Raw genomic sequence first — 25,380 nt, forward strand, 5'->3', positions numbered from 1 at the left:
CATGGATTCTTCTGCCCCAGCTGGCTTTGAACGCCCATCCTCAGATCTCAGATTTGTTCATCCTATGACAAATCCTTCATTTCGCAAAACAGGAAAGGCCAAAGTCACACATACCTCCACTCTTGCCTGAGTTTATGATATTTTGCCCGTAGTTATTTCCTACCTATATTTTTATGCAGTATTTTCTGGATTTGAAAAATCCTTTAATGGTTGTGGGGTGGTTTACTGTTGTTTCGTGTGTGTTGTTCAGCGTGCTGAGCTTAGTTTTTGCTCTTGGCCCAGAAAGCTATGGTGAATCCCAGCATGCATCCGGTCTTTTTATCAGTACTTGCTGACTGAGGTTTAGCATCCTAGTATGAGTTCCCAATTTGAATTTAACAAACCAGCACTCTGGGGAGGCGAGTACAAGGCACACATAGCCCCAAGGAGAAAGAAGTTTGCTGGGGGGTGGGGGGGGGTGAGGGGTAGGGGGAGGTTGGGAAGGGATGGGAAGGGGAAACAAAGGAGGAGGCTACAATGCTTGATAAGAAATGTAGCCATTACCTTGTTCATGTAATTGTAATCCCTCTGTACGGTATTTTCACAATAAAAAAAAAAGTTAGATAGTGAAATGCATAAAACAATTCCATATATATAATTTTTCTATTGATTTATTTTTTCCTTGTTTTTTATTTTTTATTGTCAAGGTGACATACAGAGGGGTTACAGATACATAAGTAAGGTAATAAGTACATTTCTTACCCCTTCCCTCATTTTTCTCCCACTTTCCCTCCCTCTCCAATACCCCCTCCTCCCACGTTGTTGTTCTGTTGTTCCCCTTACCTTCCCTAATTCAGATAAATTTATATGCAATACCGGGGCACCAAAATCAAATATAGTACAACAGCGGATATACCATAGGGGGAAGAACATACAAACGAAACAAGAAATCACATCGTACATTTAAAAAACAACAAAGAAAAAAAAAGAAAGAAGTTTGCTGTTATTACCCTCAATATTAATCAAGCTATTTTCTATCCCAGAAGCCTCTACTACATATTAGAATTTTAGATATCCAGCACCCTTAGCATATGGACAAAAGAGAAAGAATTAGATGTTGTTGGCCAGGCTCTGGTAGCTCAAGCCCATAATCCTAGTTACTCAGCAGATTGGGATAGCAGGATTACCGGTTCAAGGCCGGTCTAGGCAGAAAAACCTGAGAGACTATATCCAATTAACCACCAAAAAGCTGGAAGAACAGGTGTAGCTCTCAAGTGGCAGAGTTCCAGCCTTGAACCAAAAAGAAAAACTAAGAGAGCATGAGGTCCTGAGGTCAAGCCCCAGTACCCCCACAGAGGTCAAAACAAATGTGTGACAGGTCTCAGATTACATGCATATGCTGCAGTAGCATCTAGGAGTGTTCAAAAGTTTTTCGAGACCCCCAAAAGGAAGAAAAATCCCATCAGACTATTAGTAAACTTCCAAAGGCAACTAGACTTTGAAAAACATAACCACTAAAAATATAATATTGTACTAATATCCCATATTAATATTTAGTGCTATTATATTAAATGGCTACCAAAAACCATTAGACCTAGTAAATTAATTTATACGTAATACATATGACATGCCATAAAGTCTTATACATAGAAATATAAAAGCACTGGGCTGGGAATGTGGCTTAGTGGTAGAGTACTTGCCTAGCATGCATGAAGCCCTGGGTTCGATTCCTCAGTACCACAAACAGAAAAAGCTAGAAGTGGTGTTGTGGCTGAAATGGCAGAGTGCTAACCTTGAGCAAAGGATGCTCAAGGATAGTGCCCAGACCCTGAGTTTAAGCCCAAACACCAGGAGTGGCAAAAAAAAAAAAAAAAGGGAAGAAAAGAAATATAAAGTACTAGCTACTTAAACCATGCCTGTATACATGGAAAGCACAACTGTATATTAAAACCTGTATATGGAACAGACTGATTGACTCTTTGAGTCTGAGTTAAGCAGCTAGAACAAGCTGGGAAACTGTCTCCATCTCTCTGGGGTAGCAAGGGAGCAAGTGCACGCGCAGCAGCAAAGGGCATCTGCTTTAAGTTGTTACTGAGCCTGAACAAGGTGGTGTTCCTTAGAGATATGCAAATTCTTCCCAACTTACATGGGATCCTCAAAAGTACAATTTCTCTGAAGATTACTTAACTGTTTCTAACCTTAAGAACTTCATTTCATCCTAAGCTTTAAGGTAATTTCTATATGGGGGTAGGAAGGGTTGTCTTGATCATAACTACTTGTTAATTAAATGTTGACTAGGGAATCTATTAGGTACTATGCAGGGAGACCCTGAAGGAATTGGGAGTTTGGAATGCCTTCTCCTAACACCCTCTCTGAAGGATGAGGAAGGTCAATCAGTCCTAGCCTAACAAGAACTCAGATTCCACCTCAAACTGCATGGGAGCCTAAGGGAAGATTTAGGTTTATGCAAATTGTAAGCTGTTTACTGTTTAGCTCTCCTTCCCAGAATAAGAAGGTCACCTACCACTTGTATACAAAATATTGTCACAACTTGAAGTTTGTACCTTATTTCCTTGCACAAGACCAATAAAAACCTTGGTTAGTGGAACCTTGGGATGTGTGGCTGGTGGAAGGCTACAGGTCCCCTGGTGTTCCAAACCTCAGTTCCATGGTCTGGTTCATGCAGATTAAGGACCACACAGCGGGTTGCAACACTACGTGGTGTGGAAAACACTGTTACTAGTCTCATCAGAAGCTCTCAAGCCTGTGTAAGGATATATTTATCAGGTAAAAAAGCAAGTTGGAAGAGTTGGAGAGATGGAATATTCTTCTATGTAAAAGCATAGTGTAGATACGTTTTAATGAAGCCATCTAAAAGGCTTATGTGCATGTTGGATGACGTCACTGCAGACTGTAAATGTTCCTGAATGTTTGCATTGCTCAGTGCTTTTGAAAAGCACCAACAAAACCCCCTTTTCACATTGTGTATATAACCATGGTTGATGCACTATTCTCTGCATCATTAATTGTGATGCTGGATATGTGAATGGGCTGCTCAAATTTCACGTGCTGGAAATTTAGTGCTGAATGTACCAGTGTTAAGAGAATAGGGACTGGGTCATGACTTAGCTGACTACGAGAGAGGGAAGGTTAGTTTTGCTATAAAAGCTAGCTGTCTGCGGCACAACTGTTCTGTCTCAACGTGAGATGCCCTCCATGGCCATGCCAGCGGCTTCTCCAACTAAACTTCTCAGCCTTCAGAACCATGAGCTAAATTAACCACTGCTCTCTATAAATTATCTGACTGACGCATTTTGTTATGGCGATAGAAAATGGATAAAGAGAATTATTTTCCCTGACTCCTCTAAAAAAGGATGTAAAATTACCTAGGGCCATTGCATCTTTAGAAAGCCAAGATTCACAGGTGAAAGGACTGAATGGCTAACTTGGTTGTTTTCTCTTGGTATCAAATACTACTCTTGTCAAGACAGCCTAAGCCATGGAACAAGATCCTTGGAAGAAAAGGAGAGAAAAAGAAAAGGAAGGAAGGAAGAGAGGAAGGAAGGGAAGGGAAGAGGCAGAGTTGGCAGGTGAGAGAAGGGAAAGGGATGGAAGAGTCTGCTGAAGTTTTAACTTCCCCTCTAGAACGTTTCCCTGTGAATCCCTTCCCAAGGCAGTTCCTCTATGAAGAACAATTCCTCTGAGTTCATGGTCAGCTTGACCCTGTCAACTGCTCAGATCCACAGCCCTACAAGGGTCCTGTTTGCCAGCACCTGCCAACCATGAAAAACTGCCTGAGGGAAAAATACTGGATTAGGGAAGGAAGGAAGGAAATACATATTTCCTTTCCAAAATTGCAGAAGGAACTGAGATAACCATTCTGGGTATGTCTAAACATGAATGTTTCTGGTGCAGAAAACACTTTATCCCTTATCTATCCATTGCCTGAAATAGACACAATATAGACAGAATAAGGACGCCAGGTTGTACTATTGACTCAGTCCAAATGTTGACATTTCCCTGAGAATATTAACACTTCTGCACAAAGACTCTTCTGCTTTAAGTTCCAGAATTTTTTTTTTTTTTTGTAGGTCGTGGGGCTTGAACTCTGGGCCTGGGCGCTGTCCCTCAGCTCTTCAGCTCAAGGCGAGCGCTCTACCGCTTGAGCTACAGCGCCACTTCCGGTTTTCTGGTGGTTAATTGGAGATAAGAGTCTCATGGACTTTCCTGGCCCGGGTTGGCTTTGAACCGTGATCCTTAGATTTCAGCCTCCTGAGTAGGTAAGGATAGCCACTGGCACCTGACCTGACCTTTTTTTTTTTTTTTTAAATAACCAAAGCACACAATCCTCTGCATTAACTGATGGCTTGGTTCTTTTTTTTTTTTTTGGCCCGGTTGTGGGGCCTGAACTCTGGGTGGGCGCTGTCCCTCAGCTCTTCAGCTCAAGGCTAGCATTCTATCACTTGAGCCACAGCGTCACTTCCGGCTTTTTTTTTCTGCTTATGTGGTGCTGAGGAATCGAACCCAAGGCCTCATACATGCAAGGCAAGCGCCCTACCACTGAGCCACCTTCCCAGCCCCCATGATACTCTTATCTCCAATAAACCTCCAGAAAAACCATAAGTGGTGCTGTGGCTCAAGTGGTAGAGTGCTAGACATGAGCTGAAGAGCTGAGGGACAGTGCCCAGACCCAGAATTCAAGCCCCACAACCGACAAAAAAAAAAAAAAGAAATTGTAAGAGAAAAAATAGCACCTATATTTTTTTTAAAGGAAAACACCTAGTTTAACAAAAGAGAAAGAGAAAATATGCAGGTGAAGCTACCAGTTCAAGTAAGTAAAATGCCCAAGATAAAGAAAACAATAACAGGAAACAACTGACCTGTGATAAGAATCTTGGAGGGCTGGGAATGTGGCTTAGTGGTAGAGTGCTTAACTAGCATGCATGAAGGTTTTGGGTTTGATTCTTCAGTACCACATAAGCAGAAAAAGCCACAAATGGTGCTGTGGCTCAAGTGGTAGAGTACTAGCTAGCCTTGAGCAAAAGAAGCTCAGGGACAGTGCCCAGGCCCTGAGTTCAAGGACTGGCAAAAAGAAAAAGAAAAAGAAAAAAAAAAGATAAGAATCTTGGGCAAAACAAGAGAATAGAATTAGTAGAAATAGAAGAGTCATAACAGAATAGGAAGAAAATTGAGTGCCAAAAAACAAAAAGAGAGAGAGACATTGTATTGAAGTATAACTTTTATATACAGTAATGCATGCAATCTTTAAGTGAGTAGGTCCATGTAAAAACAACATTATGCCAGATACTGATGGCTGATGCCTTAATCCTACCTATTCAGGAGTCAGCTTGGGCAGGAAAGTCTGTGAGACTCTTATTACCAAGTAACCACCAAAAAGTCAGAAGTGGACTTGTGGCTCAAGGAGTAGAGCAATAATGCTGAGCACAAAAGCTCACAGACAACACCTAGGCCCTGAATTTAAGCCCCAGGACTACTGGCATAAACATACACAAAAAATCTTTATGTACTCCAAGGTCATGAAGATTTTGTATATATCCTTTTAAAATGCTAATCATTTCAGTTTTAATATTTAAACCTATGATCCATCAAGAAATATGGCTTTGAACTAAGGGCCTTGTGCTCTGTTGACTTTTTTGCTCAGGGCTGGCATTTTACCACTGGAGTCACACCTCTATTTCTGAAATAGGATTTTCTGCATGGCATAGGAATAAAGTTTGATTTTCTTCTTCCAAAGGGTGAGAACATTTATCATCCAAAGTGCTTTGACTCTCAAACTGTTTCTTTTGACTGTGGCTCTGTTCCTGCTCTCTGCTACCTTCTGTTCTTTTTGCCATATTTTCTTTCCTGGAACAGCAGTAAGTGTTGTTAACTTGTGGTGGCTAACAAGGTTTCCTGGTTCAAGCATGCCCTCTGCTGGTGAGGTAGTGAAATAGTGTCCTTAATCAGGGCCTCGAGCTCTCCCATGGCTTTTCCCCTTCAAGGCTAGCACTCTACCCCTTGAATCACAGCTCCACTAGCACCTTTTTGCTGGTTAGTTGGAGATAAAAGTCTCACAGACTTTGCTTCCTGGCATGGATTCAAGCCTCAGCCTTCAGATCTCAGCCTCACACGTAGCTAGGATTACAGGTGTGAGCCACCAGAATTTTGTGGGTTTTTTTTTCTTTTTAAATCTCTGTATGGTTCTAAGTTTTATCCCTTAACGCTCTCTTTAGACATGGCCAACTCTCCAAGGAGCAAGTGCCTTTCCTAGGCTAATGTGTCTCCTGGATGCCTCACCTTTCTCAAGATATATCTCAATTGGGCACTGTTGGCTCATGTCTATAATCCTAGCTACTCAGGGGGCTAGGAGATCTGTGGATTGTGGTACAAAGCCAGCCCAGGCAGGAAAGTCTGTGAGACTCTTATCTCCAATAAACCACTGAGGTGGAGGGGGTGGGGAAGCAACCAAAAAATGGAAGCTCCACTGTGGCTCAAAGTGGTAAAGCACTAGCCTTGACAGCACTCAGGCCCCGAGTTCAAGTCCAACAAAAAATGTTGACTGGACCTGGGTACTTATCTTCATGCTTATAAGGAATTTGAAGTTTGTAGAATGCTGTTTCTTAGTAATCCTAGAGTTGTGTGTAAATCATCATTCTGTTGGCTCTATTTTTACCCCCATTATGAGAAGAGATTTGGCTCTAGGTAACTGCCACAGTTGTATTGCCATCTTATGTGTTTAAATAATTTTGTGTGTTTAAATAATAATGACATTTACTATGTTAAAAACACTAATTTTACTGAAACAAATTTAGTCTTCATCATTCAGGGATTTTTTTTTAATTTAATATCCTTATGGGCACAGGTTCGAGAGCCACCATGGTACCCAAACACACTGATGCTCGAGGCTTGTATGTATTTGCCTCTAACCTCTCGAATATCTGAAATCACCTCTACATGACTTATAACCCTTCATAGAAATAGAGATGTTTTGCAGATGTTACCCTGTATAGTTTAGGGAGGGACCAGGAGGAAAAAGAATCTCCCGGGCAGAATAGATCTATTTTATTTCTTAAATATTTTCTCAAGTTACTTGAGTCTTGGATGCAGAACCCACGAATATAGTGCATTGTGTGAGAGCACATAAATTATAGATAGCATGAAATAAGAAACTTAACACACATTCATCCATATACAATTGCTTAAATTCCTTTCTAACCACTAAAGTATATTCAAAGCTAATTTTTTCTTCTTTTTTTCTTAGCTCAAGGGTTGAACTCAGGATCCCCTGCTCTTACTCAGCTTGCTGGCTTTGGTGTGTTTGAGTCTATCAAGGGACACACAAAGACCCAGGAACACAGATAAACATTCACAGTCAGCACTTCTGGATTCCGCTAGTTTTGAGGTACTCAGATTGAATTTAGGGCCTCACACTTGCTAGTCAAGTGCTCTCATACTTGGGCTATGCCTCCAGTCCTTTTTTTTTTATTGGTCTGTTTTACAGAGAGAATCTTGTACTAACATTTTCTGGGCCAGCCTTAGGCAGCAATCCTCTTACCTTTGCCTCCTGAGTAATGAGGAAGCAGGTGTACCACATTAGCTTGTTTGTTGAGATGGTGTCTCAGTAACTTTTGCCATTGGGCTAGCTTCAAATTGAGATCTTCTTCCCTCCATCCCCTGAAAAACTGGGATTATACTCATGTACCACTACTCCCAGCCTTACTTTTTTCTTTAATTTTGGGAAATTCAGTTAACTAAATCAACAATTTTTTAAACTGTTACATGTTAGTAGTAACATTTTAACAAGCAACATTTTGATACATATTTTATGCTTTAAATTGGGTTAAGCTTGGAGCACACAGCAAAGAACAGACTTGAGCTAAATCTTTCCTTCAAAAGCTTTAGCGGGATGCAAGCAGACTAATATAGTATGACCAAACTGTTGAATATTTCATGAATAATTCTCCTGTGATTCTCCAGTCTACTCTTTGACTAATAAGAGCCCCCAGATTCTGGTCATATGCAGAGTCCAGATAAAGAAGGGGTTACCACCTAAGCATGAAAACCGCAAATAACTAAACAGAATTTTAAAATTTGAAAATGTGCTCCATTATTAAGGAGGCTGAGATCTGAGGATCATGGTTCAAAGCCAGCCCAGGCAGGAAAGACTGTGAGACTTTTATGTCTAATTAACCATCAAAAAATGGCAGAAGTGGAGCTGTGGCTCAAGCGGTAGAGCACTAGCCTTGAGCAAAGAAAGCTCGGGACAGCGCCTATGTCCTGAGTTCAAGCCCTTGTACTGGTACACATACACACCAAAATAATTTCTAGAAAAGTACTCCAAATTGAGTAACCATTCTACTACCATCGTACGGTCACCCTTCTCTGATGATACAGCATCATTAATAAGTCTGCAGTACCTGCAGTCTAAATTTTGCATCCCTACCTGTAGAAAGGATTATAGTTACAAGCTACAGTGAAGACTGGCCACCAATGGGTCCCTGGAAATCCCTTTCTTAGAAGACCTGGAACCCAGAAAATTACCTCTCCTTGCAGTTCTCTGCCTTGCTCATAAAACCATGGGAAAACACACAGACCTAAGAGTTCCAGGCTGATGCCACTTTGCTTTTCTACACCGACCTTCAAAGAGTTAGGGTTAGGACACAGGAGTTTGCTCAACCTACTTCACAATCATTATTAGTGTTCTCTCCTGAACAGCATAAGCTGTTTCTATGTAACTACACACAGCACAGCCGCCACCATGTCTGCAGGAGACACACAGTACACGCATGAAGAACCTCATAGTATCCTTCCTTCTTGAATTTGGGGAGGACCTCTGTGGCTGGGTTTTAGCTAGTAAAATATGGGCTGACGAGATATAGGCAAACATGGTATTGAAACCGTCCCCTGTATGACTAACTAGCCTTCTGATACCTTCTGTGACAAGCTGTGAGTACAAAGTCACATCTCCAGATGGTGGCAGCCAATCCTTCCATTATAACATTTTCAAAGACTTAGAACAACACACAAATATAAAATTCTGCACTTATGACCACCCTGCTGATTCTAGAACAGCACCTCCAGAGCTTGCTGCTAGAAACTGCCACCCAGGGACTTGTAACCCAAAGCTCTTGTTCCAGCTCCAGATGCATAGAGCTGGCCTGCTCCACACCTCTGCGTGGTTCTCATAAAGTTAAGACAGACAAAATGGAAGTCTTTACTGTAGTGCAACTCTCCCTTCCTGATTTATCATTTCCTTAAGGGTCACCATCATTGCCACAATGTGGTCAGCAAGAAGTCCAGCACCAGCCACGGGCTATCCACGCTTGCTCACTCCTTGTGTCAAACTGCATCACAGAACTTCCAGATCGTTCTCCCAATGTTATCCATCATTCTTCCCTACAGTCCAGCCAACACTCAACAATCCCGGTCTTCTCCTTGTGGCCACTCTTGTTCCTCTGAAATCCTGTCTGTAATCAGCAAGCAGGGAGATTTTTTTTTAAACACAAAATCCTATTGTTTATTTACAGCAACAACTTCACAAGAGCCAACAATGAAGTGGAATGGAGTAATGGCTGACGAGATCCAGGAAGTAGCTCTCCATTCAACTAGTTTGACTGACAGCATCAATGGTACTCAGCAGTGACGTGGTAGGAAATGAATGGGTGCCGCTTCCTTCTGTCCTTTTGGAGGGTAGGAAAGATTTGTATAGGCATTCTCAATTCCTTCGCATTGCCACAGTGGCAGAAGACAAAAGGAGAATCATGGCTTTTTGTGATAGAAAACATTTTCTTTACTTTTCCTGTAATCCTTGGCTCTTGATCTTTCCCCTACTTCTCTGGTTGCAAATTTATCACTTTGATGTTCTAAGGAATAAACCACGTTCTCAGTCCACATTCCTATCTATCTGACTTCCTTTGGGAACAGAAATCATGGTTGGGTTATTTGGAACTCTTTCTGAGACTCTTCCAGTCCCAAGCTATCTCAAGCTATTTCAACAAACTGGTTGGTGTTTGGCCACTTGGGGTAGAAAGGGAGCCATTTTCCCACACATTATATAAGCTGAGTTTGGTGCATGAGCTCTTTCTTTTCCAGTTTTCTGGAGGCAAAGGCCTCCAAACTCTGCCTACGGCTACTGGCTGACAGCCCCTACAGCAACTGTCCTATCAGACAAAGAACCTCAGTGAGGGTTGGAATGAAGGAACCTCGGAGGTGTGCAGCTCAAGAGCTAGAAAGCCAACTCAGAATGAAAAAGCTAAGGGAGAGCACGGCGCCCTGAGTTCAAACCCCAGTACTGGCACACAAATAAAAGGAAGGAAAGAAGGAAGGAAGGAAGAAAGGAAGAAAAGGGAGGAAAGGAAGGAAGGAAGGAAGGAAGGAAGCAAGCAAGCAAGGAAGGAAGCAAGGAAGGAAGGAAGGAAGGAAGGAACCTACCTTCAAGTCTAAGAACACTCAAGAGCATAGTAGTGAGTTTTGCCCAAATTAAAAGTGTTCCTTCCGTTCTGGTCATTTTTAACAATAATATTTTTCACTATTTATATGCAATACTGGGATTACTTGTGTTTTTTATATATAATCGATTCTATGACTGTTAGTGATTATGATCCAAAACCATGCACCATCAGGATTTTTGAAATTTTACTACTTGATCTCCCCACAGAGTCACTGGGCCTCTCAAGCACCTGAAGCCAGCAGGAAGAAAACATAGAGCCCCAAAGACCAGAGCCTGGCACGTACCAGTGCCAGTAAGAGATGATTACAGAAACTATCCACAAGAGTTCAACGAATAGTATGTTACCAAATCAATGGCCAAGAACTATGCACTTTGCTTGTCCATCTCCTAAAGCCTTCAGTTCCCTTCCTCTGCCTTTTTACATTCTGGAGAAGGTCTCTCAAGACTACTGCACCCATCTCAGACTCCTGGCAGCCCAGGAAAGAGGCCATTCATATCAGGCACTTTGCATACTTACCACTGAGAACACCCCAGGAGGCACTTCCTGGATATTGGATCAGTCTTTCCTTTTATCCTGGGTGTGAGTTGAATCATAACACACTCAAGAAAGACATGCTCAGTTCTAACTTCCACTACCACAGAATTTCACCCTCATTTGGAAGTAGGGGATGTGCAGATTTAGCAAAATTAAGATGAAATCATTAGGTGGGTCCTTGATCCAAAATACACATAAGGAAAGTATTATGAAGACACGCGAGAACAACATCACATGAAGATAGAGAACTCAGCTCAATCACCCACAAGTCAAGGAATCCTTGTGCACAGAAGCTTGACAGGCCTGGAGAGTTTCTTACCAAATTTAGGAAGGGAAGCATGGCACTGCCCACACCTTGATTTTCAACTTTGTTGTCTCCAGAATTATGAGACAAACACATTTCTGTTTGAAGTCACTGAGTCTGTGGTCTTTTAATACACAGTCCTAGGAAATGAATGCACGTTGTATTTCGCAGAGCTAATTCTGGAGACAGGACAGAAGAGCATGAAGCCTGGTTTGGAAAGACCTGGTTTGGACTGTGGCAACTGTACTTTCTTAATCTTTCTGAAACTGTCACTTCAGAACTTTCTAAACAAGTTACTTCACCTCTATGCCTCAGTTTCTATAAGTGAATACCAAAGAAGGCAAATATAACTATTTTGCATGAACGGGGGTGAGGGGGAAATGGGCTCTGACATTCAAGGTAACCCCCTCATAAATTTGTTCAGATGGTTGCATGTGATGCCCTCAGCAGAGTTTGGCACATGGGGATGTCTGCTACCCTGAGATGCAGTGATTACTGGTTGGGATCTTGCAGTGCTTCTGAGTGGGGTTTGACTCATGTAACACAAGACCTGGCCAGGTCCATGCAGGGTCAGATTCATGTGACCTAGGCAGTTACACAGGGTTCATATCATTGATCATCTACTCATATGTTATCTTCAAATAGTCAATCTTCCGAAAACTAGTTTGTAGCTGGGCACTGGTAGGTCATACCTGTAATACTAGCTACTCAGGAAACTGACATGGGAGGATCATAGTTCAAAACCAGCCTAGGCATAAAAATCCCTGAGATTCTTATCTTCAACTAACCAGCAAAAAACTTGAAGGGGAGCTGTGATGCAAGTGGTAGATCTCTAGTCTTGAGAAGACAAAGTTGAGCAAGAGTTCAAGGCCCTGAGTTCAAGCCTCAGTACTGACACACAAAAAAGCCTTTTTTTATAAGCTGGGCATGGTAGCTCACAACTGTAATCCCAGCTTCTCAAAAGGCAAAAGGCTCTCAGACTAAAGCCAGTTGTGAACAAAAACTCGACTCCATCTGAAAAGTAACTAAAGTAAAAAGGGACTGAATGTGTGTCTCCACTTGCCTAGCAAAGACAAAGTCCCGAGTTCAAACCCCAAAACCATACCCCAGGAAAAAAAAACTATTTTGCTGTATTTATCAATATGTATCTCTGCTTCTAGAATAGTTATTTGATTTTTAAAAAATTGACAGAAGTTTGGGACTATATCTCAGTGGTTGAGTTGAGCACTTCTTTGGAATGTGTGAAATCCTAGATTCTATCCCTAGCAATGTGGAGAAGAATGAGGAAGAAAAGGAAAAGTAACAGAAGTCATAGGTGCCATATGGGTGTGGTGATGCACATCTGTAATCTGAGCATTTAGGAGGCTGGAGCAAGTGAGTTATGAGCTCAAGGCAAGCTTGAGCTATATTGAAACTTTGTTTCTAAAAAATAAACCCCACACAAATCATAAACCTGAGACTGGGGTTAAAGCTCAGAAGAAAGAAATGTGTGCTTAGCAGGCAGGCACAGAGCACCAAATCATAATCCCTACAAACTAGCAAGTCTTGGTTCTTATGAAAAGACTATAGTGTCTGGAAGACTTCAGTACAGTTTTCTTGGAAGCCTTTCAAGTTTCATTATAATGCCTTTCATGGGAAATAAAAATCCCTAAGAATGCTGAAAACCAACTATGACTTAGAAGTTTAAATGAACTATGAGAAAATAGTAGCTCATTTTGGGCTGTCTCTTTTTCATTGTTGTAGGTGGGTTTTTTTCCTCTTGAAATAACTATTTTTCTGATCCTTCTTGATCCTTAAACTAGAGGGAAAAAACCTTAGTGGGGAAGAAAAACTAAAAAAGAGATGGATTCCCACCTTACATCAATAGCTCAAATCAGACTTCCTCATGATATATCTTGAGAACTTGATCCAAAATATTTTAAATGTCATTTGATGGCACATGGTCCTGCAGTGGTATTCCAAGTTTCCTGTCCACCTCTATTCTAGCTGCTGCAGGCTGAGAATAGCACATTCATGGAATTCCTTCTGATGATTTATAAGTGGCATGATTTTCATGTTGAATCGTGCTCCCTAGTAACAACATGCATCATCTCCGAGACCTGCTGTGGTTAAATTTGAGGCAATTTACAAACGTGGCCCTTGGATGATCTAGTTGGCAGGACCTACGCAGCAACTCAGAGATGGGCACAGGGGTGGGAAGACACTTGTAGACTCAGATGCTTATGTGTGCATATGGAGTGGGGATTTAACAAATAATAACCTGAAGGTGCTTGTTTCTGTGCCCTTGTGTGATTAGGAATTCTTTTGAGATTCACATTTTCTGGGGTCTTAAACCCAATGTTCTCAAAAATCCTTTATCCTACAGCTCATTTATACTCTGCAGAGAACCTGCAAACTAACAAAAACAGAAAGCTAACTATTTCCAAGAAGGACATTTACCTACCCTATAGGCATCTCATAATTATATAGAACATTTACAACAAATTCTAAAAGTATAAAATCTGCAGCAGAAAAAAATCAGGCTTTACTCAGAGGTAACAGCAAGGGGTGGGGGGTGAATAGATAAAAGGAATGAGAGTGAATATGGTCAAAAGACTTTATATGAGTGCGTGAAAATAAAATCCATAACTGGGCAACAGTGCCTCACAACTATTACCTTAGCTACCCAGGAGGCTAAGATTAGAGGATTGTGGTTCAAGCCAACCTCCAGGCAGAAAAGTCCATGTGACTCTTATTTTCAATTAACCACCAAAAAGAAGGAAGTGGAGGTATGCCCCAAGATGTAAGAGCACCAACCTTCACTAAAAAAAAAAAAAGCTGAGTGACAGTGCTCAGGCCCTGCATTCAAGTCCCAGTATCAGCACCAAAACAAGAGATGAGGGAAAGTTGATGGGGTACATGTATGGAGATATCACAATGAAATTGCACTAAAAACATCACAACTAATCTATGTTAATAAAATATATTAATTTTGTTGTTGGTGGTGGTAGTAGTCATGGGCCTTGAACTCTAGGCCTGGGAGCTGTTCCTGAGCTCTTTTGCTCAAAGCTAGTGCTCTACCATTTTGAGCCACAGGGCCACTTCTGGCTTTCTAGTGGTTAATTGGGATAAGAGTCTCATAGACTTTCCTGCCCAGGCTGGCCTTGAACCACTGCGAGAACCCCTGGAGCTGAACTGTGAGACCTAGAAAGGGTTAAGAGATCTGAATGTAATCTCTGACAGCATTCAGAAGGACCAGAGCTGTGCCCAGAAAAGGCCAAACAGTAGAGGTAGACAGAGGCAAAACTTACCGCCCTAAGTGTGTTTAAGTTAGAGCTGTTTGGATACTAAAAACTTAAAACCTTGGAGATGAGAGTGTGCTAACACTGAAGTGTTTACTCTGTTTCCTAAGAGAAGGAAGTCAATTATCACTTGTGGGCAAACTCTGCCTCATGTTTCTGATTGTAACCCTAGCCTTTGCACGTACCCCTACCGTCACCTCCCCCATACTCAACTCAAATAACAAAACAAAACAAAACACCTTTGTTAGTGGGATCTAGAGATCCAACAACAGGAATTGCTTCAGGTCTCTCTGGCCCCTCAAATCTCAGTTCTTCAGCTGGGTCTCCCAGTCATTGTACTGTCTCTGGTCATGATGGATTGTGACAAATCGTGATCCTTAGATCTCAGCCTCTTGTGTAGCTAGGATTACAGGTGTGAGCCCCTGGCACTGAGCAAATACATTAATTTAAGTCTTCAGCTCAACAGTGAGAGGAAAACATGGCCAAGAAAGATGGCTTCTGTCAGGCTACTGTAACAAGTCATGGTACAGGGGGCTGTCCCTAGCACCGTGCCTTGGAGGAGGGTTAGTAAGAAACTCCTGTTCCTGCAGTACAAGGAGGTCACAGGAAATAAAGACGGGTGAACTCTTCTGTACAGTCCACTCTTTCTGCTTGAGCCAGGCTGAGAACAGGCATGCTAGTCAGTGGCAGATGCTACTCTCAGGTTTCTTTACAACATCCCTGCCCATTTGCCTGCACAGCCAGCATCTGTGTCTCCATGGAAGTGTCCTCGGACTTAAGACCTTGCTTTGCCTGTGTGCACAGTGCACAGAAGAGCTTGGGGGCAGTCCTGAACCAAAGTCTGACCAATACAGGGCTATGAGTACTCTGGGAAGCTGGCTACTCTTGTGAAGCCTATACAGGCTCCAGAAATTTCCTGGGACTCCAAATTTCTCTCGGTGGGATTTGCTAGATATACACCGTGGCTTAGCATCCTTCCCTGCCAGCTCCTTCCTTCCTCCTCTCTATATTCTCTTGTCCACGAGGACCCTATTTCCTAGTCCGTTTCTACCATGCATCTTTGCCTCTGAAATCTCCTCTATCTCATTATGGACAAAGAAGGATGATTCTTTGTAATTTTTTTTTAAAAGGATACAACAGTACACACCAATAATCAGAAGGCAGAAACAAGGGTGGCAAGTTTGATACCAATCTGAGCTACAGAATAAACCCTGCTTAAATTAAAAAGAAAAAAAAATAAGGAGGTCCTATGCCCATGTAGGACCGGAGCATTTGTTTGTGGATTAGACTGTCCCTGCCCAGACTTCCATCTGCTCCCCACACAGTCTGATTTCTGATTCTATAGGTCACGATGCTTCCCCAAGCTGTCCTCCACTTGTTCTGCATGGACCATTCTTCCTCCCTTCTGGGACTGAAAGCCTTCCCGTGTTCTGGACCCCACACTCCCTCTCTCTCTTCCTGTACCCCACAACCCAGCTGACAGCCTTGTTTTCTAGGTGGAACCTGGGAGTGACATGGCTTTTGTCCCAGCCCACCAGTACTCTGTGCCCTTGGTCATCACACTTATCAAGCCTGCTAGGAACTCACTTGCCACTCAGTAACACCACCAAATGCATCCACCATAGCTTACACAGTCTTCCCACTGGAGATACTTTACAAATGCTTGGGGCAGGAATAAATGTCCTTGAATAGAAAGAGATCTGTAAACCCAACCCCGCCTCTGTCCTTTTCTAGCTATGCTCATGGAAATGGCCATCTCCAACCCCAGAGTCCTGTAGATATAGGGTTTAAACTGTAAGAAGTTCTCTGTAAGCCGGGCGCCGGTGGATCACGCCTGTAATCCTAGCTACTCAGGGGGCTAAGATCTGAGGATCACGGTTCAAAGATAGCCCAGGCAGGAACATCCATGAAACTGTTATCTCCAGTTAACCACCAGAAAACTGGAAGTGGCACTGTGGCTCAAGTGGTAGAGCACTTTCCTGAGCTGAAGAGCTGAGTGACAGTACCCAGGCCCAGAGTTCAAGCCCCATGACTAAAAAAAACAAAGATCTCTATATTATTTTACATCACATATGTAGCCCAAAACGCTATAAAGTGTGTGGCAAAAGGACAATAGCTAAAAGTATTAGGTACAATTGGGCTGTGAGATGTGCCCAGGGAAATGTTTGTGATGCAAGTATACAACTATAGGTTAAATCAGGAATCCCAGAATACAGAAAAATGGGCGGGGCAACCCCTGAACAAATGCTAAACTCGAAATTCCACCCTGAGAGACAGGGCATGAGGACATGAAGTACTGTTACTTCATGCACCAGACCTCACTCAACCCCAGGGGTGTTAAGAAGCTTTGAGGGAGCCACTCTGAAGGAAATAACTGCAATGGTCCAGGGAGGTGAGACTCCTTGTGGGTCATTTCATTGGCTGTTAATCCAGGCCTCCCTCCTTCCTTTCCCCCCACCTCTCTCCCTCCTAGACTCCTTTGTTTCCAAGGCATGAAACCTTAGGACAAGTCTTAATGTCCATAGGGTGGAGTCTCCTTCCTTAGCCTGTAACCTGAGCTACACAAGGGGATGAAGATTGGAGTTTGAAGCCAGCTGGGCTGGAAAGTGCATGAAGACATTTCTCTTCAATGAACTAGCAAAAAATTCAGAAGTGGAAATGTGGCTCAGGTGGTAGAGTGCTAGCCTTCAGTGAAAAAACTAAGAGACAGCACCCAGGATCTGAGTTCAAGCTGTAGTACAGGCATCCAAAACAAAACAAGACAAAAAACCTCCGAGTCCAACCAAGAGTCATGGCAGCCTAACACCTCCATGCTTGCTTCATAAAGGAAGGGCTGGAGGGGTGGGGGGAGCGGCATGGAGGGGAGAGAAGTGGCCTTTTCTAAAAAGACAGAATCTCTGCTTATTTTCTTATATGGACCCTTAAACTGCTAAGTAGAAAAACCACTGCAAAGGAAAGTAACTCTGAATGAAGAAGTTTTTAAGTTCAAACTCCATGCAAGTAGGTCTGTCTCCCAGGTCAGAAACTGACCACACAGCCCTGTCCTTGCCTGTGTCTGTCCATATTCCCTGCCAGGCTACAAGGTTTTTGAAACAAGTGAACCTGGGAGCCAGCCAAGCCCTCACATTTCCCAACAGTGCTGAAACCCGAAGACCTGGTCTCCACCGGACCCCAGTGTCACAGGCAGCCCAGGGACCTGTGCACATAATACAGCGCCAGTACTCACAAGGCCTCCAGCCTTTTATTCAGTGATGAGGTCTATCACATAAAGGAAGACCCAAAACTACTGGTTTCCCCGCCCCTCCCCCCCACCACATGTGTCTAGGCTGAATATAATTCCAAACAAATCCCATGGAATAAAATTTGATTGAAAGAACGAAAGAGTAAATTTTCCAAACCTCAGAGTGAGGCTCACCCTTCCAAAGGTAGCAAATGGGGGCGGGGCTGGAGAACAGCAGTTTGTGAAGCAAAGGGTGCTAAGCCTAAGGATTAAGTATTGAGGGGGAAAGTGAAGTTTCCATCTTCCTTAAGGAACCACCTGCCAGATTATTCCAAAGGAATTGAAACAGTAATCCGTAAACATTCCAAGAAAATACAAAGGGCTAGTTGTCCAGGACTCCAAAAAATTTCCTGTGCACAGAACCATTAAAGAAATCCAAAGGATGCTGGGCGCCGGTGGCTCATGCCTGTAATCCTAGCTACTCAGGAGGCTGAGATTTGAGGATCACAGTTCAAAGCCAGACTGGGCAGGCAAGTCCGTGAGACTCCTATCTCCAATAAACTACTGATAAAATCGGAAGTGACACTGTGGCTCAAGTAGTAGAGTGCTCGCCTTGAGCTGAAGAAGTGAGGGGCAGTGCCCAGGCCCAGAGTTCAGGCAAATATATATATATATATATATAAAATAAAAAAAGAAACCCAAAGGAAATGAATGAACATTCACCTAGGAAAAGGTGATGTCAAAAAAATGAGACCAGCTACCGCCCCCAGCACTTTTGAGAAAAGTCTGGACAGGCTGTTGCTGAGTGCTGAGTGTCCCCACCAGTGTGAGTTTGGATACACCCGGCTCTGTCTTGTATGGGTGTGGCTGCTGTTTGTATTGCGCTGTTGCCAGGTATAGGCTGTTGGCTCACCTCCAGATACAAAGTTCTAGTGAAATCCTACCAAACAGTTAATGCATAGGACATCTGCCTCCATTTGGTTTTTAAAAGTATGAAGACATAGCATAAATGCAGTGGGAAATAGCTATTTCAGAGGTAAGTCTTGACACTTGGTCTAGTAAAGAAAAAATGTGGGCTGGGAAGGTGGCTCAGTGGTAGAGTGCTTGCTTTGCATGCATGAGGCCCTGGGGTCGTATCCTCAGCACCACATAAGCAGAAAAAGCCAAAAGTGTCACTGTGGCTCAAGTGGTAGAGCACTAGCCTTGAGCTGAAGAGCTGAGGGACAGCGCCCAGGCCCAGAGTTCAGGCTCCACAACCCACAAAAACAAAAAACAAAAAACTTCATAGAATGACTGAAGTTCCTGTAACTACTGGAAGTTACAAAAATGTTCAGCTTTCTGAATTTTAGGATCGTGACCTGGCAAATACAAGCATTTCTGTCTATGGAAACTGAAATGTCTCTTTAGCCCATTTACTGCATAAATATATGCAGTTAAAATTTAAGAGTTTACTCATGAAAAAGTAGGGAAACAGCCAAATGCTGATAGTCCATGCCTATAATCTTTGATATTCGAGGAGCTGAGACTCGTAATGAAGCCCTTAAGATTTCACCTCTACTTTGGACCCAAATGCCAGGCTGGAAGTAGAAGAATAAGAGCTGGGAGGAAGCAAGCCACCTGAGCAAACACAAGTGCAACCCTAATACTAGCAGAATTTTTAAAAAGTGAAAAAGCAAATGCTTCTCATCTGATTGGTCAATACTGTGGCTTATACTCAGGGCCTCATGTTCTTTTGGCCTTTAAATTTTTTTATTGTTATTATAAAGTTGATGTTCAGAGGGGTTACAGTTTACGTAAGTAAGGTGAAGAGTACATTTCTTTTTTGGAGAATATAATCTCTTCCTTCACTCTCTCCCAAATTGTCCTTCCCATTCCCACCCACAAGTTGTACAGTTCATTTTCAACAGTGTCCAGTGAGAACCATTGCTGAATTTGTTCACCCTTTTCCCCTCCATTTCTGTGCCTCCCCTTATACACCCAAAGACATATAAACAAACAAAAAGGAAAGAAAGGGCTGGGAAGATGGCTCAGTGGTAGAGTGCTTGCCTCATATGCATGAGGCCCTGGGTTCGATTCCTCAGTATCACATAAACATAAAAAAGCCAGATGTGGTGCTGTGGCTCAAGTGGTAGAGCACTACCCTTGAGCTGAAGAGCTGAGGGACAGTGCCCAGGCCCAGAGCTCAGGCCTCACACCCAACCAAAAAAAAAAAGGAAAGAAAATAAAACCAGCAAAAAAAGAAAAAAAAACTCTTGCTTTCATTTCAATACAGTTTTTTGTATGATCAGATGCACATAGGCGTTGTGACTTTCTGTTCCTCTCCTAAGAATGTCATCTCTTGGTCTCATTATGTTGAATACCTAGAGACCTGTATAATTTATGTCTTGGTATTTTAGATCTATCTTCTTCTGGCCTTCTCGCTCATGGCTGACATTCTACTACTTGAGCCATATCTCTAGTCCAGTATTTTGCTGGGTAATTGTATATGTAGGCTCATAGACTATTCTGTACAGGCTAGCTTTGAACTGAGATCCTAGATTCTACATCCTAAATCTCAACCACCTGAGTAGCTAGGATTACAGACATTACCCACAGGTGCCTGGCCCAAGTCTGAGTTTTAGAATGGCTCAAATTTTGAGAATTTCAAGCAAGTGGAAGGTTTTGTGCTAATACCTTGTCTCTATGTACTGCCAATAGCCACATGTCCCCATCAAACAAAAATGGCACAGCAGTCATTAGAACCCCTTTTGGGTTTGTACCTCAGCAATATCATTTACATCATATTTATAGGTAATTAAAAAAAAGAAACCTATATACTTTCATAAACTTTTTTACATAACTGAACCAGGAGTTCTCAATCAGGGACCATTTGCTTTGGCAGCTATTCAAAGCTAGTAATAGAATTAGATAATCAGAAATACATTATCTCAGGTTGTCTATGGCCTCATTCAAAAACAAAAACAGGGCTGGGAAGGTGGCTCAGTGGTAGAATGCTTGCCTGGCATGCATGAGGCCCTGGGTTTGATTCTTCAGCACCACATAAAAATCTGGAAGTGGTGCTGTGGCTCAAGTGGTAGAGCCCTAGCCTTGATCTGAAGAGCTGAGGGACAGCGCCCAGGTCCAGAGTTCAAGCCCCATGACTGACAAAAAAAAATCCTGATAAAAGAAAAAAACCAACGTTATTCTTTTTTTTTGGGGGGGGGGTCCAGTCATGGGGCCTGAACTCTGGGCCTAGGCGCTGTCCCTCAGCTCTTCAGCTCAAGGCTAGCGCTCTACCACTTGAGCCACAGTGCCACTTCCGGTTTTTTTTTCTGCTTGTGTGGTGCTAAGGAATCAAACCCAGGGCCTCATGCATTCAAGGCAAGTGCTCTACCACTGAGCCACCTTCCCAGCCCCACCAACATTATTCTTATAATCTTTTCTATTTAAAAATAATGACTGGGACTGGGAAGGTGGCTCATGGTAGAGTGCTTGCTTTGCATGCATGAGGCCCTGGGTTCGATTCCTCAGCACCACATAAGCAGAAAATGCTGGAAGTGGCACTGTGTGACTCAAGTGGTAGAGTGCTAGCCTTGAGCTGAAGAGCTGAGGGACAGCCCAGAGTTCAGGCCCCAGGATCAACCAAAAAAAAAAAGACTATATTTAATTAAATTCTTACTAAACCATGAGCAAGTTTCAAAACAGTTTCAGCTACAAGAAATCCTATTTCTTAGACATTTATTCCATCATGATGGGACAGTGTTCTTGAGTCCTTTGCTAGTGGTATTTAACTTGGATGGCTTTGTGCCCACTCTCAGCAGACTCTCCACATTTCTGGATGATATTAAAAGTGCTTGACCTGAGAAAGCCTGGGTCCTAATCAATTACACAGGTGCTACGCAGGAGCAAGCAGGATGATTGTCCAGTTTATTGCCAGCCCGGGCTCTTCCTCCCCATCCCCGGCTCCACAATTTCTCCTCTACACCCACTGGACATGAGCTTCTAGGATTTGTTTTTCCCTTTTCTACAAATATATTTATTTTTAGCAGAATGAAAACAGAGGATCATAATATTCTTTCTAGTTACTGCTAATATCTGTAAAAGTGATAATGACACGAAATATTGTGCCATAAGATCTCTCAACCTGCAGCTGGGAAGGTGGCTCAGTGGTAGAGTGCTTGACTTGCATGCATGAGGCCCTGGGTTCAATTCTTCAGCACCACATAATCAGAAAAAGCCAGAAGTGGCACTGTGGCTTAAGTGGCAGAGCCCTAGCCTTGAGCTGAAGAGATGAGGGACAGTGCCCAGGCCTAGACTGACCAAAAAAAAAAAAAACAGTTTTATTATAGAATATTAAGGATAGAAAAAAAACCATAAGATGATGTGCACACTCCATTAACTAAAAATCAGAGGTTTCACTTGTATTTACATTCTTACACCTCAAGTATCTAGGCTTCCTGTTTATATGGGAGATTGTTTAGTTTAAGACTAAGCCTGGGTATTTTTGGAAATTGCCAATTTTGTACACCTTATGAATCTATTTTCTCTGTGAGACGAGCGTCTGCCCTAACTTTGCTTCACTAGACCAAATGCAGGCTCAGGCTTCCAGGATGCTGTCTTGACTCCTTTCTTGACCACAGACTGCTCCCTGTCATCGCTCTGTTTCTGTCCCCACCATGTCCTTGGGACTCCTTGTGTTTCCTGCTAGATGACATACAGACTTCTGAACTTAGTTGGTTTAAAATCTCAGTATTTCCTCTCTACCCTCTTCTTTGGTCACACACACTACAGCATTCAAATGTGCGCACTGACTCTAAACTCCAGGAGTCCACTCCTGTTCATTACTCTTCTGGTCTTCTTCCTCACCCCTCACCATTGGTACTTCCACCCCTCCTCACCTGACAGGTAAGGAACAAAACACTCCTATTCTAAAGGCTTCTCTGAATGAGACTTTCTTTTCCACACAATACGTTTGCTTTGCCTTGGAGTCCTAGAAATGTCTCCAAGAGAAAGTTAAATCCACAAAAATACACCTAGGGCCCTCCATTATCCTACAGCTCTCTCATTCTCCTGTCTCGCATTCTCTCTCTCACCCCCTCTGTCTCCCTCTCCCCCTCTCTCCACTTCCTCGCCTCCTCTTTCTCACCTCTATCTTTTCCCCCTACCTCTCTCTTTCTTTTTTTCTGCCAGGATCAGGGTTTGAACTTAAGGCCTCATCCTTGCTCAGTTTGCTATTTTGGCTGTTGCTCTATTATTTAAGCCAACCCCCCCCCCCAGCCTATCTTTTGTCAGATTATTTGGAGACAGTCTCCTGGACTTTTCTACCTAAGGTGATGTCAAACCATGATCCTCTGAATTTCAGACTGCTGAGTAGCTAGGATTACAGGCATGAGACACCTAGCTCCACACTTTGCCTTTGAGTCCCTACAATTCTGACTCGACTGCTCCTCTTCAGCAACTCTTCAATGGCAACTGAAGATCTGGGTTTTCTGATCTGTAAAGAGTATATAACAGCACATTGCCAGTTAAGACTCTGATTCAGAAGCAATTGATTTCAAATATGGGTGCATAGAAAGTGGGTGCTGTACCTCCTGGGCTGAGGAATAATAGATAGCTGTTTGTTCCAGGCCTGAGTCCCTCCAAGACTCTTGCTATCTTTTCATGAGATATGCAGAAACTGACACTCTAGAGAACCCATAGAGCCAGTGCCCAGGAGAAAAAGAGAGGAAGCAAGAGAACTGGGTGCATCTATACACTCAGAGGCGATGAAACCAAGATGAAACAGAGCTTTCTTTCCAGCTGGAGTGTAGCCTGGGGGAGAATGCTTGCTTAGCACATCTAAGACCCTCCTTAGGTTTATTCCATTCCCTAAGAATTCCATCCATAATAATAATTATTATTGTCATTAAGTATAGTAAATAGTGCTGTCGGTGCAGAAGCTCTGGGATTTCCATCCCATATGCATGGCTACATTTGAAATACCCTTGAGAGTTGTAAAGGCTGGCTGAGGTAGAGGGATTATGGGCAGAGGAAGACACTTCTACAACTTCAGATCTGATCAAACCCTAGGCAACTGATGTTGATCAAATGCACAGAGCGAGCAAAGCAACAACTGACTCTAAATGTACCTGTGTGGGTTACTATGACTTCCAAATGTCCAGAAAACACGTATTTTTCCTACCTAGAGGACCACATACCACGTGGGACTCACAAAGCAACTTCTCCATGGACTACTTGGAACAACACTGCACTTAGAAGATACTCTGTGGCCAAATAAAGTTGGCAAGCATATCACACACTGTGGTGCCATTCTAGAGTCCTAAAGCATGTGTTACTAACAAAGGTTCTGAAAAATCCAGCTTACCATTAGGCTTTCCCTGACATGCTTTATCATAGTAACTCCAGTAAGTCCTCAGTAAAATTGCTGCTAACTTACAGCTTGGTAACTACTGCTCTAGACCACACTGTCTGGAGTCTGCCTTTAGCAAGTCTTTACAAGTCTACTGATTTGCTAGAGGTCTGCTGAGGTGTAGCCGAATGATTCTTACCTGGAGCCCTGGCTCTCACCTTGGTGTTTTGACCCTTCTAGGCCTCCATCTCCTCACCTATAAAACAAAACTAAGATTATTGTGAGAAACAACTGAGTCACTAACTAGATAAGCATTTTATAAAGAACTATAAAAATGCAATCTGCTTTCCTTAGATGCATTACAGTCAGAAAGATGTATTTCTTGCAGTATAACTCCTCAAAATGCTCTGCTATCAAGATACTTTTCATTCAATCAATCAGCACACACTCCTTTAGTGGCAAGACTATAATTTGGTTTTGGACCATAGACAATGGATAAGTGGAGTCCATGACATAGTGCTTGGAAGGGATAAGCCCACACAAGGGATTCTGACGGGCAGAAGGGGTACTATACCAGGGAAGAGAGAAGGAAAATGGGAAGCTTTCCTTACTGAAATTCTCGGATTAGGATTCTTGGTAGGTAGGTAGACTGTGTATAGAAGGGAAGTTAAACACTATGTCAAAACAACATAAGGAATGAGACACAGTGGCTCACAAGTGTAATCTTAGCTGCTTGGAAGGCAGAGATCTAGAGAAAGGGTCATTCTGGACACAAAGTTAGCAAAACCCCCATCTCAACCTATAAGCTGAGTCCTGTCATCTCATAGGTAGGAGGACTGTGGTCCAGGCTAGAACTGGGCAAATATGTGAGTTCTTATCTAAAAATAAATAAATAAAACAAATAAGGGCTGAGGACATGACTCAATTTAGTAGAGTTCCTGCCTAAGACGTTTAAGGCACTGAGTTCAAATCCCAGTACAGGAGAGATGAGAGGGGGTGGAGAGAGGTAGGGGGGAGGGAGGGAAAGACAGAGAGGGAGAGAGAGAGGGAGAGACAGACTGACAAATAGAGTCAGACAGACAGACAGACAGAGAACAAGCCTATTTTATTATGGACCTCAGAGTGTAACACTCCGTTGACAGGAGAAATGATTTATCTGCCTCCTCCAGGCAGAAGCTGATTTAGCTTAAACAAAAGGTTGTTCCTAGAGTTCTAAAGTGGAACCTCTCTTTAGAGTAGGTTGTGGTCCTTGGCTTTAGAGAAGGCATGAAGGAAGGGGCTGA

General features: G+C 42.8%; 1 protein-coding gene across 1 annotated transcript in view; it reads right to left on the reverse strand.

The window, feature by feature from the left end:
• Rin2 (Ras and Rab interactor 2) overlaps positions 1–24,347 on the reverse strand; it is a 199,467-nt gene extending 175,120 nt beyond the window's left edge. Inside the window, exon 1 of the mRNA XM_013027076.1 lies at positions 24,297–24,347. The gene's annotated coding sequence lies outside the window, so the exon portion shown is untranslated. The remainder of the gene's footprint in view (positions 1–24,296) is intronic.
• Positions 24,348–25,380: the final 1,033 nt, after the last annotated feature.

The sequence above is a fragment of the Dipodomys ordii genome, unplaced genomic scaffold, assembly GCF_000151885.1.
Source record: "Dipodomys ordii isolate 6190 unplaced genomic scaffold, Dord_2.0 Scaffold99, whole genome shotgun sequence".
NCBI lineage: Eukaryota > Metazoa > Chordata > Mammalia > Rodentia > Heteromyidae > Dipodomys > Dipodomys ordii.